Source organism: Mesoplodon bidens (assembly GCF_964165515.1).
Source record: "Mesoplodon bidens genome assembly, chromosome: 7".
Classification (NCBI taxonomy): domain Eukaryota; kingdom Metazoa; phylum Chordata; class Mammalia; order Artiodactyla; family Ziphiidae; genus Mesoplodon; species Mesoplodon bidens.
Window position 1 is genome coordinate 22,249,928 of NC_138164.1, and position 17,738 is coordinate 22,267,665.

Below are 17,738 nucleotides of genomic sequence, written 5' to 3' on the forward strand. Positions count from 1 at the left end.
CTCAAAATGGATTAAAAACCTAAATGTAAGGCCAGACACTATCAAACTCTTAGAGGAAAACATAAGCAAAATACTGTATGACATAAATCACAGCAAGATCCTTTATGACCCACCTCCTAGAGAAATGGAAATAAAAACAAAAATAAACAAATGGGACCTAATGAAACTTCAAAGCTTTTGCACAGCAAAGGAAACCATAAACAAGACTAAAAGACAACCCTCAGAATGGGAGAATATATTTGCAAACCAAGAAACCGACAAGGGATTAATCTCCAAAATATACTAACAGCTCTTGCAGCTCAATATCAAGAAAACGAATAACCCAATCAAAAAATGGACAGAGTATCTAAATAGACATTTCTCCAAAGAAGACATATAGATGGTCAAGAAGCACATGAAAATATGCTTAACCTCACTAATTATTAGAGAAATGCAAATCAAAACCACAATGAGGTATCATCTCACACCAGTCAGAATGGCCATCATCAAAAAAAATCTACAAACAAGAAATGCTGGAGAGGGTGTGGAGAAAAGGGAACCCTCCAACACTGTTGGTGGGAATGTAAATTGGTATAGCCACTGTAGAGAACAGTATGGGAGGTTCCTTAAAAAACTAAAAATAGAGCTGCCATATGATCCAGTAATCCCACTCCTAGGCATATGCTTGGAGAAAACCATAATTCAAAAGACACATGCATCCCAGTGTTCATTGCAGCACTATTTACAATAACCAGGACATGGAAGCAACTTAAATGTCCATCAACAGAGGCATGGATAAAGAAGATGTGGTACATATATACAATGGAATATTACTCAGACATAAAAAAAGAACAAAATAATGCCATTTGCAGCAACATGGATGCAACTAGAGATTGTCATACTGAGTGAAGTAAGTCAGACAGAGAAAGATAAATATCATATGATATTGCTTATATGTGAAATCTAAAAAAATTGTACAAATACACTTATTTACAAAACAGAAGTAGAGTCACAGATATAGAAAACAAACTTATGCTTACCAGGGGATAAGGGGGTGAGGGATAAATTGTGAGATTGGGATTGACATATACACACTACTATATATAAATTAGATAACTAATAAGAACCTACTGTATAAAACAGGGAACTCTACTCAATACTCTGTAATGGCCTATATGGGAAAAGAATCTAAAAAAAGGGTGGAGATATATCTCTGTCTCTATCTCTATATATCTATATCTATATACATATATATATCTGATTCAATTTGTTGTACAGCTAAAGCTAACACAACATTGTAAATCAACCATACTCCAATAAAATAAAAAAAAAAGATTTTCTTAATAAAAACATTTTGGTTGGAAATTCCACTTCTGGTCACGAGATAGTAACAGGCTCCAGGATTACCTTTCCACCATAAACAACTAGAATGGTGGAATGAAAAAATATTTTCAGATATTGACCAACATGAAGCACAGCACTGTGGTCTCTCAGAGAAGGCAAAGAAATGAGGTGAGCCCTACAGTTACCTTAGCTTTTAGCCTGGAGACAATTTCTAGAGGACAGCATAGAGAGGGGGAACCCAAGCGGAGCCCACAAGTATTGTTGAATAGAGGAGAAATATTGGAGTTTGGGGAGACTGGGATGGCAGGAATTTACAGGGCAGGGCACTGGACAGGAGGCAGAGGCACAAAGAAAGAGCACCAGAAATCCACCTAGGGATCTTCTTGAACTGTGGACTGAATACCATTATTCACAGGCATAGGATGAAACTCCACAAGGCCAGGAAAAATTAACTTCTGGGGAAAGGGTAATTGCCAGGCAGATAATTGAAGGACAAGTTCCAGAGCTCACGTAAGACTAGGAATCTTTCAAGGTCCCAACAGCCAAAATTAAGAGATGCTGATGACTACACAGGATCTTCAGTTGAGATCCCAGAAAGTTCACACCTTGTAGAGGGACAAAATTAATCATAGAAAAAAGACTACTCTAGACTTTTATCATTGATGAGTTTAAAAACAAGCCTTGATTAATCTGCATGTAACTTAAATGTATGCTAGAACGAAGACCAACAACCTTTAAATAAATACAACAAAGTCTAGTCCTCAATAATGTAAAATTCACTATGTTCATCATCCAAATAAATAACTAGAATAAACATAAGAAGGAGCAGGAAAATGTGATTCACAATGAGGATAGAAGAAGTTAATAGAAATATACTCAGAGATGACAGGGATGATGAAATTAGCAGGGAAGAACACTAAAACAGCTATTATAAACATTTTCAATATGCTTAAGATCTAAACGAAGACATGAACATATGAGGAGAGAAATGGAGGATTTGAAAAAGAACCCTACGGAACGTCTAGAAATGAAAAATAAAATATCTAAAATAGAAATTCCACTGTATAGGATTAGCATCAGATTAGACACTGTGGAAGGAAAGAGTAGTGAACTTGATAATGTAGCAAAAATCCATCCAAAATGAAACAAAGAGAAAAGACTGGCAAGGGTGGGTGTGGGAGTGGGGGTGTGTTTCTCTGAGAATGAACTTAGAATTATATCCCATAAGTTTTCACATATAATGTTCCATTATAATTAAATTCCATGGCAACCTCAAAGGGAGGCAAACACTCTAAATTTGGCATTTTAAAATATAGTAAAATAATTTATCATTTATTGGTTATTTATTTTTAATCTACCTAATCTTTTTTTTTTTTTTACCTAATCTTTTAAGAATGCAATCATTGTGTTAATTTCTTCATCTACAGACATTTATTTTTTAACTTTTAAACTATATATATTAGGGTATGTTATTTGACACATACGTTCATGATAAATAATATACATTCTGAATTTTCAGTTCTTAACAGAAGTGACTGTATAATATCTCATGTTGTTTTTTCCTTGATTTCTACTTTGATGTTTATAGTGTAGCCCATTTTCTTTGTCCTTTCCTTAGCTTTTCTGAGTCATTTTGTTCTGAGTATATCTCTTAATGACAGTATAGAGTTGGATTTTGTGTTTTGACCTGATTAAGAAACTTTCCTTTTAATAGATGAGATTTCCTTTACATTTATTTTTATAAAATATGTTTATTATTTTTCTTATCTCATTTCATGTTTTCTGCCTTTTCTCTGTTTCATTTATTCTCTATCTTGATATAGTGTCTGTGATTTTTCTTTTTTCATTTTCTTAAATGTAAGTAAATATATGATTCAGTAATGTGAATTAAGGGCAACATTTAATTTCACTAATGATTTATTTGAAATCTTTAAGTACAAACTTTCTCAGGTTATTAATATGAAATAGTACATAAAGAAAGTCATCTATTAAGATGAATTTATTGGGGTAACATTTCTTTCCGTTTCTCAGGTTTTTGTTGGTATACTTTGGGAACTTTCCTTAGATAACTACTGAATTGCTAAAATATTATTCTTTTTAAATTGATTATCTTTTCTTTCAAGAGTTATATATGTACCTTGCCTTATAACTTTATTTGCCCAGTCATTTAGATCTGTTTTTGTTTTACATTTTTTATTGGTGTATAATTGCTTTACAATGGTGTGTTAGTTTCTGTTCATAACAAAGTGAATCAGTTATACATATACATATATCCCCATATCTCTTCCCTCTTGCATCTCCCTCCTTCCCACCCTCCCTATCCCACCCTTCTAGCTGGTCACAAAGCACTGAGCTGATCTCCCTGTGCTATGCGACTGCTTCCCACTAGCTATCTATTTTATATTTGGTAGTGTATACTTGTCCATATATAGACTACCACTCTCTCACTTTGTCCCAGACTACCCTTCCCCCTCCCAGTGTCCTCAAGTCCATTCTCTAGTGGTGCTGTGTCTTTATTCCCGTCTTGCCCCTAGGTTCTTCATTACAATCTTTTTTTTTTCTTTAGATTACATATATATGTGTTAGCATACAGTATTTGTTTTACTCTTTCTGACTTACTTCACTCTGTATGACAGACTCTAGGTCCATCCACCTCACTACAAATAACTCAATTTCCTTTCTTTTTATGGCTGAGTAATATTCCATTGTATATATGTAAGACATCTTCTTTATCCATTCATCTGTCGATGGACACTTAGGTTGCTTCTATGTCCTGGCTATTGTAAATAGAGCTGCAATGAACATTGTGGTACATGACTCTTTTTGAAATATGGTTTTCTCAGGCTATATGCCCAGTAGTGGGATTCCTGAGTCACATGGTTCTATTTTTAGTTTTTTAAGGAACCTCCATACTGTTCTCCATAGTGGCTGTATCAATTTACATTCCCACAAAGAGTGTATGAGGGTTCCCTTTTCTCCACACCCTCTCCAGCATTTATTGTTTGTAGTTTCTTTGGTGATGGTCATTCTGACCAGTGTGAGATGATATCTCATTGTAGTTTTGATTTGCATTTCTCTAATGATTAATGATGTTGAGCATTCTTCCATGTGTTTGTTGGCAATCTGTATATCTTCTTTGGAGAAATGTCTATTTAGGTCTTCTGCTCATTTTTGGATTGGGTTGTTTGTTTTTTTAATATTGAGCTGCATGAGCTGCTTATAAATTTTGGAGACTAATCCTTTGTCAGTTGCTTCATTTGCAAATATTTTCTCCTATTCTGAGGGTTGTCTTTTAGCCTTGTTTATGGTTTCCTTTTCTGTGCAAAAGCTTTGAAGTTTCATTAGGTCCCATTTGTTTATTTTTGTTTTTATTTCCATTTCCCTAGGAGGTGGGTCAAAAAGGATCTGCTGTGATTTATGTTATAGAGTGTTCTGCCTATGTTTTCCTCTAAGAGTTTGATAGTGTCTAGCCTTAATATTTACGTTTTTAATCCATTTTGAGTTTATTTTTGTGTATGGTGTTAGAGAGTGTTCTAATTTCATTCATTGACATGTAGCTGTCCAGTTTTCCTGGCACCACTTATTGAAGAGACTGTCTTTTCTCCACTGTATAATCTTGCCTCCTTTATCAAAGATAAGGTGACCATATGTGCATGGGTTTATCTCTGAGCTTTCTATCCTGTTCCATTGATCTATATTTCTGTTTTTGTGCCAATGCCATACTGTCTTGATTACTGTAGCTTTGTAGTACAGTCTGAAGTCAGGGAGCTTGATTTCTCCAGCTCCATATTTCTTTCTCAAGATTGCTTTGGCTATTTGGGGTCTTTTGTGTTTTCATATAAATTGTGAAATATTTTGTTCTAGTTCTGTGCAAAATGCCATTGGTAATTTGATAGGGATTGCATTGAATCTGTAGATTGCTTTGGGTAGTAGAGTCATTTTCACAATGTTGATTCTTCCAATCCAAGAACATGGTATATCTCTCCATCTATTTGTATCATCTTTAATTTCTTTCATCAGTGTCTTATACTTTTCTGCATACAGGTCTTTTTTCTCATTAGGTAGGTTTATTTCTCGACATTTTATTCTTTTTGTTGCAGTGTTAAATGGGAGTGTTTCTTTAATTTCTCTTTCAGATTTTTCATCATTAATGTATAGGAATGCAAGAGATTGCTGTACATTAATTTTGTATCCTGCTACTTTACCAAATTCATTTATTAGCCGCAGTAGTTTTCTAGTATCATCTTTAGGATTCTCGATGTATAATATCATGTCATCTGCAAACAGTGACAGTTTTACTTCTTCTTTTCCAATTTGGATTCCTTTTATTTCTGTTTCTTCTCTGATTGCTGTGGTTAAAACTTCCAAAACTGTATTGAATAATAGTGGTGAGAGTGGACAACCTTGTCTTGTTCCTGATCTTAGAGGAAATGGTTTCAGAATTCACCATTGAGAACAATGTTGGCTGTGGGTTTTGTCATATTTGGCCTTAATTATGTTTAGGTGAGTTCATGCTATGCCTACTTTCTGGAGGGTTTTTATCATAAATGGGTGTTGAATTTTGTTGAAAGCTTTCTCTGCATCTGTTGAGATGATCATATGGTTTTTCTCCTTCAATTTGTTAATATGGTGTATCACATTGATTGATTTACGTGTATTGAAGAATCCTTGCATTCCTAAGATAAACCCCACTTGGTAATAGTGTATGATCCTTTTAATGTGCTGTTCAATTCTGTTTGCTAGTATTTTGTTGAGGATGTCTGCATCTATGTTCATCAGTGATATTGCTCTGTAGTTTTCTTTTTTTATGACATATTTATCTGGTTTTGGGATTAGGGTGATGGTGGATTCGTAGAATGAGTTTGGGAGTGTTCCTCCCTCTGCTGTCTTTTGGAAGAATTTGAGATGGATAGGTGTTAGCTCTTCTGTAAGTGTTTGATAGAATTCGCCTGTGAAGCCATCTGGTCCTGGGCTTTTGTTTCTTGGAAGTTTTTTCTTGTTTTGTTTTGTTTGCGGTATGCAGGCCTCTCACTGCTCTGGCCTTTCCCGTTGCAGAGCACAGGTTCTGGAGGCGCAGGCTCAGTGGCCATGGCTCACAGGCCCAGCCACTCCGAGGCATGTAGGGTCTTCCCGGACTGGGGCATGAACCCATGTCCCCTGCATCGGCAGGCAGATTCTCAACCACTGCGCCATCAATGAAGCCCTTGGAAGATTTTTAATCATAGTTTCAATTTCAGTGCTAGTGGTTTGTCTGTTCATATTTTCTATTTCTTCCTTGTTCACACTTGGAAGGTTGTGCATTTCTAAGAATTTGTCCATTTCTTCCAGGGTGTCCATTTTATTGGCATAGAGTTGCTTGTAGTAATCTCTCATGATCTTTTGTATTTCTGCAGTGTCCGTTGTTACTTCTCCTTTTTCATTTCTAATTCTATTGATTTGAGTCTTCTCCCTTTTTTTCTTGATGAGTCTGGCTAATGGTTTGTCAATTTTGTTTATCTTATCAAAGAATCGGCTTTTAGTTTTATTGATCTTTGCTATTGTTTCCTTCATTTCTTTTTCATTTATTTCTGGTCTGATCTTTATGATTTCTTTCCTTCTGCTAACTTTGGTTTTTTTTTTCTTTTTCTAATTGCTTTAGATGTAAGGTTATGTTGTTTATTTGAGATGTTTCTTGTTTCTTAAGGTAGGCTTGTATTACTATAAACTTCCCTCTTAGAACTGCTTTTGCTGCATCCCATAGGTTTTGGGTCATCATGTTTTCATTTTCATTTGTTTCTAGGTATTTTTTTATTTCCTCCTTGATTTCTTCAGTGATCTCTTGGTTATTAAGCAGTATATTGTTTAGCCTCCATGTGTCTGTATTTTTTAAAGTTTTTCCTTTAATTGATATGTAGTCTCATAGCATTGTGTTCAGAAGATACTTGATACGATTTCAATTTTCTTAAATTTACCAAGGCTTGATTTATGGCCCAAGATATGATCTATCCTGGAGAATGTTCCATGAGCACTTGAGAAGAACGTGTATTATGTGGTTTTTGGATTGAATGTCCTATAAATATCAACTAAGTCCATCTTGTTTAATGTGTCATTTAAAGCTTGTGTTTCCTTATTTATTTTCATTTTGGATGGTCTGTCCATTGGTGAAAGTGGGGTGTTAAAGTCCCCTACTATGATTGTGTTACTGTTTATTTCCCCTTTTATGGCTGTTAGTGTTTGCCTTAGGTATTGAGTTGCTCCTATGTTGTGTGCATAAGTGTTTACAATTGTTATATCTTCTTCTTGGATTGATCCCTTGATCATTATGTAATGTCCTTCTTGGTCTCTTTTAATAGTCTTTGATTTAAAGTCTATTTTGTCTGATGTGAGAGTTGCTATTCCAGCTTTCTTTTGATTTCCATTTGCATGGAATATCTTTTTTCATTCCCTCACTTTCAGTCTGTATGTGTCCCTAGGTCTGCAGTGGGCCTCTTGTAGACAGCATTTATATGGGTCTTGTTTTTGTATCCATTCAGCCAGTGTATGTCTTTTGTTTGGATCACTTAATCCATTTACATTTAAGGTAATTATCGATATGTATGTTCCAATAACCATTTTCTTAATTGTTTTGGGTTTGTTATTGTAGGTCTTTTCCTTCTCTTGTGTTTCCTGCCTAGAGTAGTTCCTTTAACATTTGTTGTAAAGCTGGTTTGGTGGTGCTGATTCTCCTACTTTTTGATTGTCTGTAAAAGTTTTAATTTCTTTGTCAAATGAATGAGATCCTTGCTTGGTAGAGTAGTCTTGGTTGCAGGTTTTTCCCTTTCATTGCTTTAAGTATGTCCTGCCACTCCCTTCTGGCTTGTATAGTTTGTGCTGAAAGATCAGATGTTAACCTTAGGGGGATTCCCTTGTATGTTTTTTGTTGTTTTTCCCTTGCTGCATTTAATATTTTTTCTTTGTATTTAATTTTTTATAGTTTGATTAATATGTGTCATGGTGAGTTTCTCCTTGGATTTACCCTGTATGGGACTCTCTGTACTTCCTGGACTTGATTACCTATTTCCTTTTCCACATTAGGGTAGTTTTCAACTATAATCTCTTGAAATATTTTCTCTGTCCCTTTCTTTTTCTCTTCTTCTTCTGGGACCCCTATAATTTGAATGCTGGTTGTTTAATGTTGTCCCAGAGGTCTCTGAGACTGTCCTCAGTTCTTTTCATTCTTTTTTCTTTATTCTGCCCTGCAGTAGTTATTTCCACTATTTTGTCTTCCTGGTCACTTATCCGTTTTCTGCCTCAGTTATTCTTTTTTTGATCCCTTCTAGAGTATTTTAAATTTCATTTATTGTGTTGTTCTTGATTGTTTGTTTGCTCTTTACTTCCTCTAGGTCCTTGTTAAAAGTTTCTTTTATTTTCTCCATTCTATTTCCAAGATTTTGGATCATCTTTACTATCATTATTCTGAATTCTTTTTCAGGTAGTCTGCTTATTTCCTCTTCATTTGTTAGGTCTGGTGGGTTTTTACCTTGCTCCTTCATCAACTGTGTGTTTCTTTTTCTTCTCATTTTGCTTAACTTACTGTGTTTGGGTTCTCCTTTTCACAGGCTGCTCTTTCGTAGTTCCCATTGTTTTTGGTGTCTGCCCCAGTGGCTAAGTTTGATTCAATGGGTTGGGGTTGTGTAGGCTTCCTGGTGGAGGGGACTAATGCCTGTGTTCTGTTGGATGAGGCTGTATCCTGCCTTTGTGGTGGGCAGGTCCACGTCTGGCAGTGTGTTTTGGCTGTCTGTGACCTTATTATGAGTTTAGACAGCCTCTCTGCTAATGGGTGGGGTTGTGTTCCTGTCTTGCTAGTTGTTTGTCATGGGGTGTCCAGCACAGTAGCTTGCTTGTCATTGAGTGGAGCTGGGTCTTGGCATTGAGATGGAGATCTCTGGGATTTGTCACCATTGGATATTACGTGGAGCTGGGAGGTCTCTTGTGGACCAATGTCCTGAAATTTGCTCTCCCACCTCAAAGGCACAGCCCTGACACCTTGCTGGAGTACCAACCGCCTGTCATCTACATGGCTCAGCATAAAAGGGAGAAAAAAAAAGAAAGAAAGAAAGAAAGAAAGAAAGAAAGAGAGATAAAATAAAATAAAAACGCTATTAAAATAAAAAACAAAAAATAATTATTAAAAAAAATTTAAGTAATTAAAAATAAGAAAGAAGAGAACAACCAAACCAAAAAAGAAACCCACCAATGATAACAAGCACTAAAGAGTATACTAAAAAAAAAAAAATACAATGGACAGATACAACCCTAAGACAAATGGTAAAAGTAAAGCTAAACAGATAAAATCACACACATAAGCATACACATACACACTCACAAAAAGAGTAAAATGGAAAAAAAAAAATCCTTGCCCCCAAAATCCACCTCCTCAATTTGGGATGATTCATTGTCTATTCAGGTATTCCAGAGATGCAGCGTACATCAGGTTGACTGTGAAGATTTAATCTGCTGCTACTGAGGCTTCTGGGAGATATTTCCCTTTCTCTTCTTTGTTGACACAGCTCCTGGGATTCATCTTTGGATTTGGTCCTGCCTCTGCATGTAGGTCGCCTGAGGGCGTGTGTTCTTCACTCAGACAGGACGGGGTTAAAGGAGAAGCTAATCTGGGGGCTCTGGCTCAGTCAGGCCAGGGGGAGGGAAGGGTATGGAATGCGGTGCGAGCCTGGTGCGGCCGAGGCCGGCATGACAATGCACCAGCCTGAGGCACGCCGTGTGTTCTCCCAGGGATGTTGTCCCTGAATCACGGGACCCTGGCAGCTGCGGGCTACACAGGCTCCTGGGAGGGGATGTGTGGATAGTGACCTGTGTTTGCACACAGGCTTCTTGGTGGCTGCAGCAGCAGCCTTAGCGTCTCAGGCCCGTCTCTGGGGTTTGTGCTGATAGCCGTGGCTCATGCCCGTCTCTGGAGCTCCTTTAAACGGTGCTCTTAATCCTCTTTCCTCCTGCACCAGGAAACAAAGAGGCAAGAAAATGTCTCTTGCCTCTTCGGCAGGTCCAGACATTTTCCCGGACTCCCTCCCGTCTAGCCGTGGCGCACTAACCCCTTTCAGGCTGTGTTCACGCAACCAACCCCAGTCCTTTCCCTGGGATCCCACCTCCGAAGCCCAAGCCTCAGCTCCCAGCCCCCGCCTGCCCCAGTGGGTGAGCAGACAAGCCTCTCGGGCTGGTGAGTGTTGGTCAGTACCGATCCTCTGTGCAGGAATCTCTCCGCTTTGCCCTCTGCTCCCCTTTTGCTGTGCTCTCCTCCGAGGCTCCAAAGCTTCCCCCTCTGACACCCGCAGTCTCTGCCCGCAAAAGGGCTTCCTAGTGTGTGGAAACCTTTCCTCCTTCACAGCTCCCTCCCACTGGTGCAGGTCCCATTCCTATTGTTTTGTCTCTGATGTTCTTTTTTCCTTTGCCCTACCCAGGTATGTGGGGAGTTTCTTGCCTTTTGGGAGGTCTGAGGTCTTCTGCCAGCGTTCAGTAGGTGTTCTGTAGGAGTTGTTCCTCATGTAGATGTATTTCTGTTGTATTTGTGGGGAGGAAGGTGATCTCCACGTCTTACTCTTCCGCCATCTTGAAGCTCCTCCTCCTGGTTGTGTTTTAATTCATGTATCTGGTCCTTTCATACCATTGAATCTCCATCTGTTACGTCTTTATTTGCATCTCCTCTTGGCCACTAGTACATAACCTCAAGTCATTTTTCTGAGTAGAGTATATGGGTTGTACACCTTCTGAAGATTTGAATATTTGATTTTCCTCTTATCTCTATATGAACGGACACTTTACTGAGTTATAGAACTCAGTATTGTGTTCTATACTGTGTTATGTTCATTACTGACTCAGTGTTATAGTTATTTCTCTTAAAAATTAATGATTCCCTTTTCTTTTGGCACTTAATATTGCAAAGAAGCTGTCTGACTCCAGTCTGTTTTTTAAAATAAATTTTCCTCATAGATAATCTGGAGGACTGGATGTTGTTGGATAATGTTATCAATTCAATCATTCAGTAGCCTGAATAGGGTAGGGAGGGAATGGGGGTCACATGTGGGTCAGGAAGGTGGGAAATCTATACGTTTGTCTCAGAAGTTGTGTTTCCACTCTTTGCTGAAATTATTGTACCTGAGGCCAGATATTTTACATTTGGCATTTTGTTTAGCCCGACCACTAACTCCAAGTACACAAGGTAGGTATAGCTTTCTCTAGGATCTTCCCCAGAGACTTTACCCTCCAGACTGGGAGAGTGACTTGTCATTTTGGAGGGCTGTCCCTCTACAGTGTTCCCAATTATTTCGATTGTAATTTGGGAATGCATTTTAATGTATCAGGAGGAAATGGCCAGGAAGGTAAAATTTTGGATGAGAGAAAACTTGGAGCGAGCTTCATGGGCCTCCCTGCTCCATATATGCTGCAGTTGGGGCCCGTACAAATGTGCCTCCACAACAAGTGGCCTCCATCTTTCTCACCATCCTTCCTGCTCTGTCAGAGTGGGATTGAGGGTCCCGTCTCCTTCCCCATTTCAGGAAATGTTTCTCCAGGTCAAAGTGCGTCGACTCTGCTATCGAGAATCCAGGTGCAGCAAGCTGAGTTGCTGCACAGTTTTCTGCTGTACCCAGGGCTTGCTTTTCCCACCTGCCCCAGCCTCTGAATCCACAGATTCATCCAATGCCACACTCACCTTTTGCCCTCATCCCTCATTATTAGGGATTGCTGGTGAAACTTGTCAAGATTTGCTTTACTCTCTTCCTGTAACCATGCACTTCTAGGGAGAACTGAATTGGTTTTTAGTGAGATCTTCTGATCCTGTTTATCCTTTTACCTTATAGGTCAGATAATCTTCCTTGTTTGTTGACAACATGCCTTACTTTCAGTACTGAAGAATAGTTTCCTATATTTTACTTTTATGATTTTGTCTGTGTCTGGGAAGAGATTTGAAACTACTTGTTCCACTGTTACCTTCCCTAGAATTTAAAAGATTAAGAAGAATTTTTACATAAATTGCAGTTCATCTCCTTCTTAAGAATAAGAAAGATTTCTTTGCAAATTCTTCTCAGCATGTGGCTTAGCACATTCATTTTCAATTGATTTATATTAGCTTTCTTTAGACTTGCCCCCCTTCCCCAATTTGGGAGTACTTGGTTTTTATTTTTTTGAATAGTATTTTATTGGTAAGTATATGATTTCAGTGACAATAATAAATTCACTTGAACAGGAGACAATAAGCAAGTCAAAGAATAAATGCTTGCTAATCATTGTAAAATCTGTGGCCATTAAGGCCTTCAGGTAGAAATCCAAATCACTCAGAGGCCAAATCTTAAAGAAGACACATCCTCTTATTAGTCCACATGGAAGAGGTCCAAAGTGCCTGCAATCTGTAGAATTGTGTAGATTTCCACCTTCTAAGCAAACATGATCCATTGGCACATAATTATAGCTTTTAAAGAAACCTGATGGACTATTGCTGAGGATTTTGTCTCCTTTCAAACCAATTACTCTTTTACAAATATTTGATTTTGGATCACTTGAGCTTTTTGCAATCACAGTGTCACCTTTTTAGATGTCATAAAAATGTCAATTAAGATTCTCTGCAAATTTGCAAATATTTTAACCTCTGAATTTTGAATTGTAGGCTCCATTGATAGTCCAGAATACATGACAGCACCACCAACATGTTCAAAAACACAATGAGCTACACAGTTATACTGAACAGTATAGCCAACAAGTTGAAGGGTTTTTCCCAGAAGACCATGAAGCAGAGACTTCATGTAGACTCTGCCACCATTGGTCATAACTCTATTCTGCAATACATTCAATTTTTCAAGTAGTTTCAGGGCTTCTAAAAATAAACATCTAAAGCATGTCTCAAAACATATATGGGTGATGTGTAGTTTCAGGATTTCTCTGGCCCCAAAGAAGCCCAGGAAGCTCTCATCCAGGACTCAGGTGGTCCTTTCTCAGAAGGCTGGTCCTCCACAATGATCTAACCATGATAGCTCTGAAGAGGTTAGTTGTGTGCCTGAGGGAAAGGAGAGAGATTACAGTGAGTAGACACGTTTGCAACCATGCTTCTCCCTGGACCACTTGTTGGGGCTGAAGAATGGCAGAGCCATCAATAACGTGTTTGGCCTCAATCCCCTCCATACTCTCAGGGCTCCAGGCCACACCTCCTACTCACTTACAGACACAATTTGTTTTGTAGATTATCTCTGGCAAAATTTTATCACCCTGGCTTCCCTGTGCCCTTGAGATTGACATTGGGTATGTTCCCCCATCCACCAGGCAATGAATATCCAAAAAGGAAAAGAAATCTGAAATACGATTGGGAAGATAATCTACTGCAAATAATAATATAATACAAAAGCAAATATAAAAGATTTTTGGATTATCTATGCTGCTGTACATCACTGTTAGCGTAGATGATGTGTTGGCTCTAACAGTGTTGACTTGTGCATTATTCTATAATTCTTTGCCCCTATTTCTGAAGTAAATTCCTTACTGAAATGATTTCATGTACTGGCAGTAACATTTCAGCTGCTTTCAACACGGCACCTTAGCTGTCTTTCTGAGTGTTATCTTTTAAGCATTCCTACCAAATGAAATTTAGATTTTGAATGTTTTTATATTTACATCATTTTAAAGCTTTTTTCTATAAAATGTATGCATTCTAACTTACTTTGTAAGGAATTAGGAGTGGGGTCCTAGTTTAGAACATTTCTATTTCTTTCTGACATTTAGTAAGCTGTTACAGAAAACTGATGAGCATAGCTTACTGTCTTCAAGTTACATCAGTTATTTAGTGAATTGAATGAGAATACATTAAGCTTAATTTTAGAATGTTCCTTCTTATAAATGTATCATGTACGTCATAGAGACTTAACAGCCCCACTAATGTGGGAAGTCAGATATCACTCCCTTTGCGGGATCAGGTTTAATCGAATCTTCGAGAGGGAAGTAGGGGACCACTAAAGAAAACTCCAAGTGATTCATGTAGCAGTATTTATAAAGCTCTGAGTCAGTAATGATTCAGCACTAAAGCACAGTTCTGAGGACGCTGCTTGGTTAAAGAGACAGTGGTGTGAAATTAAAGCTGACACCACTTGTAGTTCTTATTTGTGGATATGTGGCGTTACGAGCAGGCAAAACATTTGGCCCAAGACCCTTTTCACTCCAGGTTCATCTGTGTAATTCTTTACAAACTTGAGAAGCAAATTTAAACTCTTCCTCCCAGTTGCTTTTTGAAAAATAATACAAACAGAAAAAAGATATCTTGTGTAAGTTTATTTGAAAGTAAAATTTGGGTCTAATTATATTAAAAAATACTACTAGCATTTCTTGGATACTCTATACAAACTGTATTACAACTATGCTGTTTGTCTTCTAATACCTATTTTACAAATGATGAAACTGAGGCTTAGAGATGTTAAAAGCTTGCTGAAAGTAATATAGCTAATAAAACATTTTCAGTCAAGATTCAAACTCAGATACTTGCTGTCAGACAGACCAAAGTTCCCTATACCATGCTGTCTCCTGTGCAGGAAAGAAGTGAAGCACCATGTCAAATGAGCCAAACTGCCAAATTCAACCTGGGTTAAAAGTAAACTTCCTAAAATTTCAATCACTGAATAATGGAGAGAACATCAGAAATCATTTTGAAATTTTGGAAGGTAAGAGCATGATGTAAATGAAGACAACACTTCTCTGTCTTTGGTTTGATATCGGTAAAATTATGACCTTCAATTTTCATTCTTTTTTCTTTTGAATTTTAAAGACAGATTCAGGGCAACTTTGTCATATTTGTGATGGTTGCTATGAGTGTATCTGAGAATTTTTCTTTTAGAATGACATTGGATTATGATGAGTTTCCCCAGTAGAATATGTGGGGGACCAACATATGACATCAGTTGGCAATGTGGGGACACATCCATCAGGCTCAGCAACGCTTGGCAATGCAGTGTGTTCTTCCAGCCTCCCAGGACTGGATTCTGTATTATGTAACCCCCATCCCTCCAGATGAAATCTGGTTCCTTGAATGACTGGACCATTTCCATTGCTGGTCAAGATGTATTTGAAGAGTGAGAGGTGATGGCAGAAATGTATACTTTCAGCATGGATAGTTCTTAGTAGTATGGGGGTGGGGAGGCTTCCCTGGTGGTCCTGTGGTTAAGACTCCGTGCTTCCACTGCAAAGGGCATGGGGTCGATTCCTGTTTGGGGAACTAAGATCCCGCATGCCCTGCAGCGTGGCCACACACACACACAAAAAGTACAGAAAGGAAGCCATAGAGAACAGAGGTCCCCACATATTTGAATTCATAGAGTTATACATCTTATATTCATCATACATTAGATTATTTTGAGGGGGTTCATAGGGTTGTCAACGTTTTATTTTTCAAGTAAGAATATTAAAATTCTCTGCCATCTGCTATCATTTCATAAGAGAAAGGCTACTTTAAGCTATAAAGAGGAAGGACATAGTATCAGGATAAAGAAAAATAGTCTAAATGGAATAGATTTAGCTTCACTAAAAACTCACTTTATTGTATTAATCTTTTTTAAAAATTAATTAATTTATTTTTGGCTGTGTTGGGTCTTCTTTGCTGTGCGTGGGCTTTCTCCAGTTGCAGCGAGCGGGGGCTACTCTTTGTTTCAGGGCAGGGGATTCTCATTGCAGTGGCTTCTCTTGTTCTGGAGCACGGGCTCTAGGCATGTGGGCTTCAGTAGTTGTGGCACACGGTCTCAGTAGTTGTGGCTCGTGGGCTCTAGAGCACAGGCTCAGTTGCTCCGTGGCATGTAGGATCTTCCTGGACCAGGGATCGAACCTGTGTCCTCTGCATTGACAGGAGGATTCTTAACTGCTGTGCCACCAGGGAAGTCCCTGCATTAATCTTAATACAATAATTTTTCCTCAGCCTGATGGAAATTAAGTCATGGGTCAGAACTGCCTATGGACCATTGCCAGACAACCCTAAAATGTGGAGCATTTGGAAGCCACATGAGTCCTAGAACTCTGGCTCACTCACCAGACCTGAGGGAAATCTTGGGGAAAAAAGTGCCCTAAATAAAGAAGCCCAGAACAGGGTCTTATACATACTGTGTACTCATAACTCTTTTGTTGTTGAAACTGAAGAGGGATGAATGTTTGCCAAGTGCCAGGATTAAATCTAGGGAGTGGCTAGCAGAGGACAGAGAGGACTCTGGTGTCCCTTCAGGACACCCACGCCTTTTACCCCACTGGGGTAAAGCATTAAGGGTGGGGATGCAGTGTGAGGCTCAGATGGTCCTGGTGGAGGCCCAGGGTGGAAGGATGGCCTAAGGCCGTGCTGCACCAGTAAGGATGGAACATATCCTCAGAGGGGCCCCAGGGGCCCTCCATTCTGCTCTCTGCCTGGTGGGCCCTGTGATGCTTCTTGCTGGGCTCACTTTGGCCTAAGGGAGAGTGTGCAGTGTGGTAAAGGGATCACCAGCTTTCAAAACAAGACCCTGTTGGAATCTTTATAAGTAAACTTAATACCTACAGGCACCCTTCTTCTAAGATTAACTGCACCTGAGGGGATCTACCAAAGCATAAACATGGCCACCTACGCTAAACGCAGGAACAAAAATATAAAAGTGATATAATAAAAGTAATTATTAAAATAACCTACTATAAAGTTAAGGTTTATGTATCATTTTTAAAGAAGATTTCTAATGGTGTTTGCTTCATATATTTAGCTTTTTAGATATTTGGTACCTACAGATTTGTGACTGTTACATCCTTTTAATAAATGGTGCCTTTATGTTTTGCAACCTTCCTCTTGCCCTGATTAATGCTTTTAATCTTAAATGCTGCTCTGCTAATTATAATTGTATGCTGCTATTCCTCCTTTCCTTTTCTAAAAAAAATGTATTTTCCTGATATCTGTTTGCCTACTTCTTTCTTTCCAACATTAAAAAAAACCTTTTGTTTTCAGTGAGTTTTGAAAATAGACACATCTACTTTTTTTTTTAATCCAATCTGACAGTCTTTGAAAGATGAATCCAATCCATTCACATTTAACTGAAAACAGATACTTTTGATTTTATTTCTTTCATTTTACCTCATGCATATTATTTATATTATGTTGTTTTCCCTTCCTCCCCCCCTTTAGTTTTGGTGGGTTGATCAAAGTACTATTAATTGTCTATCTTTTCCTTATTAAATTTAGAGGTTCTATCACATTTCCCCACTCTTCTAGGTATTACTCTCCCATTTTGTTTATTTCTATTGAACCACTTATTTCTCTGCTATCAATATGAAAATAAGGTACCAATCATATCTCTCCATGGAAGTGTTTTATTTTCTTGCTGTCCTCTTTCACCTTTATAATGTTTTCATTTCCTTACTTGTTTCTCAGGTGAAACCTTAAGAAAACTCCCACTTCCCTTCTCTAC

The 17,738-nt window shown here is 38.2% G+C and overlaps 1 pseudogene across 1 annotated transcript; it reads right to left on the reverse strand.

The window, feature by feature from the left end:
• Window positions 1-12,574: 12,574 nt before the first annotated feature.
• LOC308620053 (mitochondrial inner membrane protease subunit 1-like) lies at window positions 12,575-13,118 on the reverse strand (annotated as a pseudogene). The gene has a single exon. The product of its transcript is annotated as a mitochondrial inner membrane protease subunit 1-like (transcript).
• Between the last annotated feature and the right edge of the window lie 4,620 nt (window positions 13,119-17,738).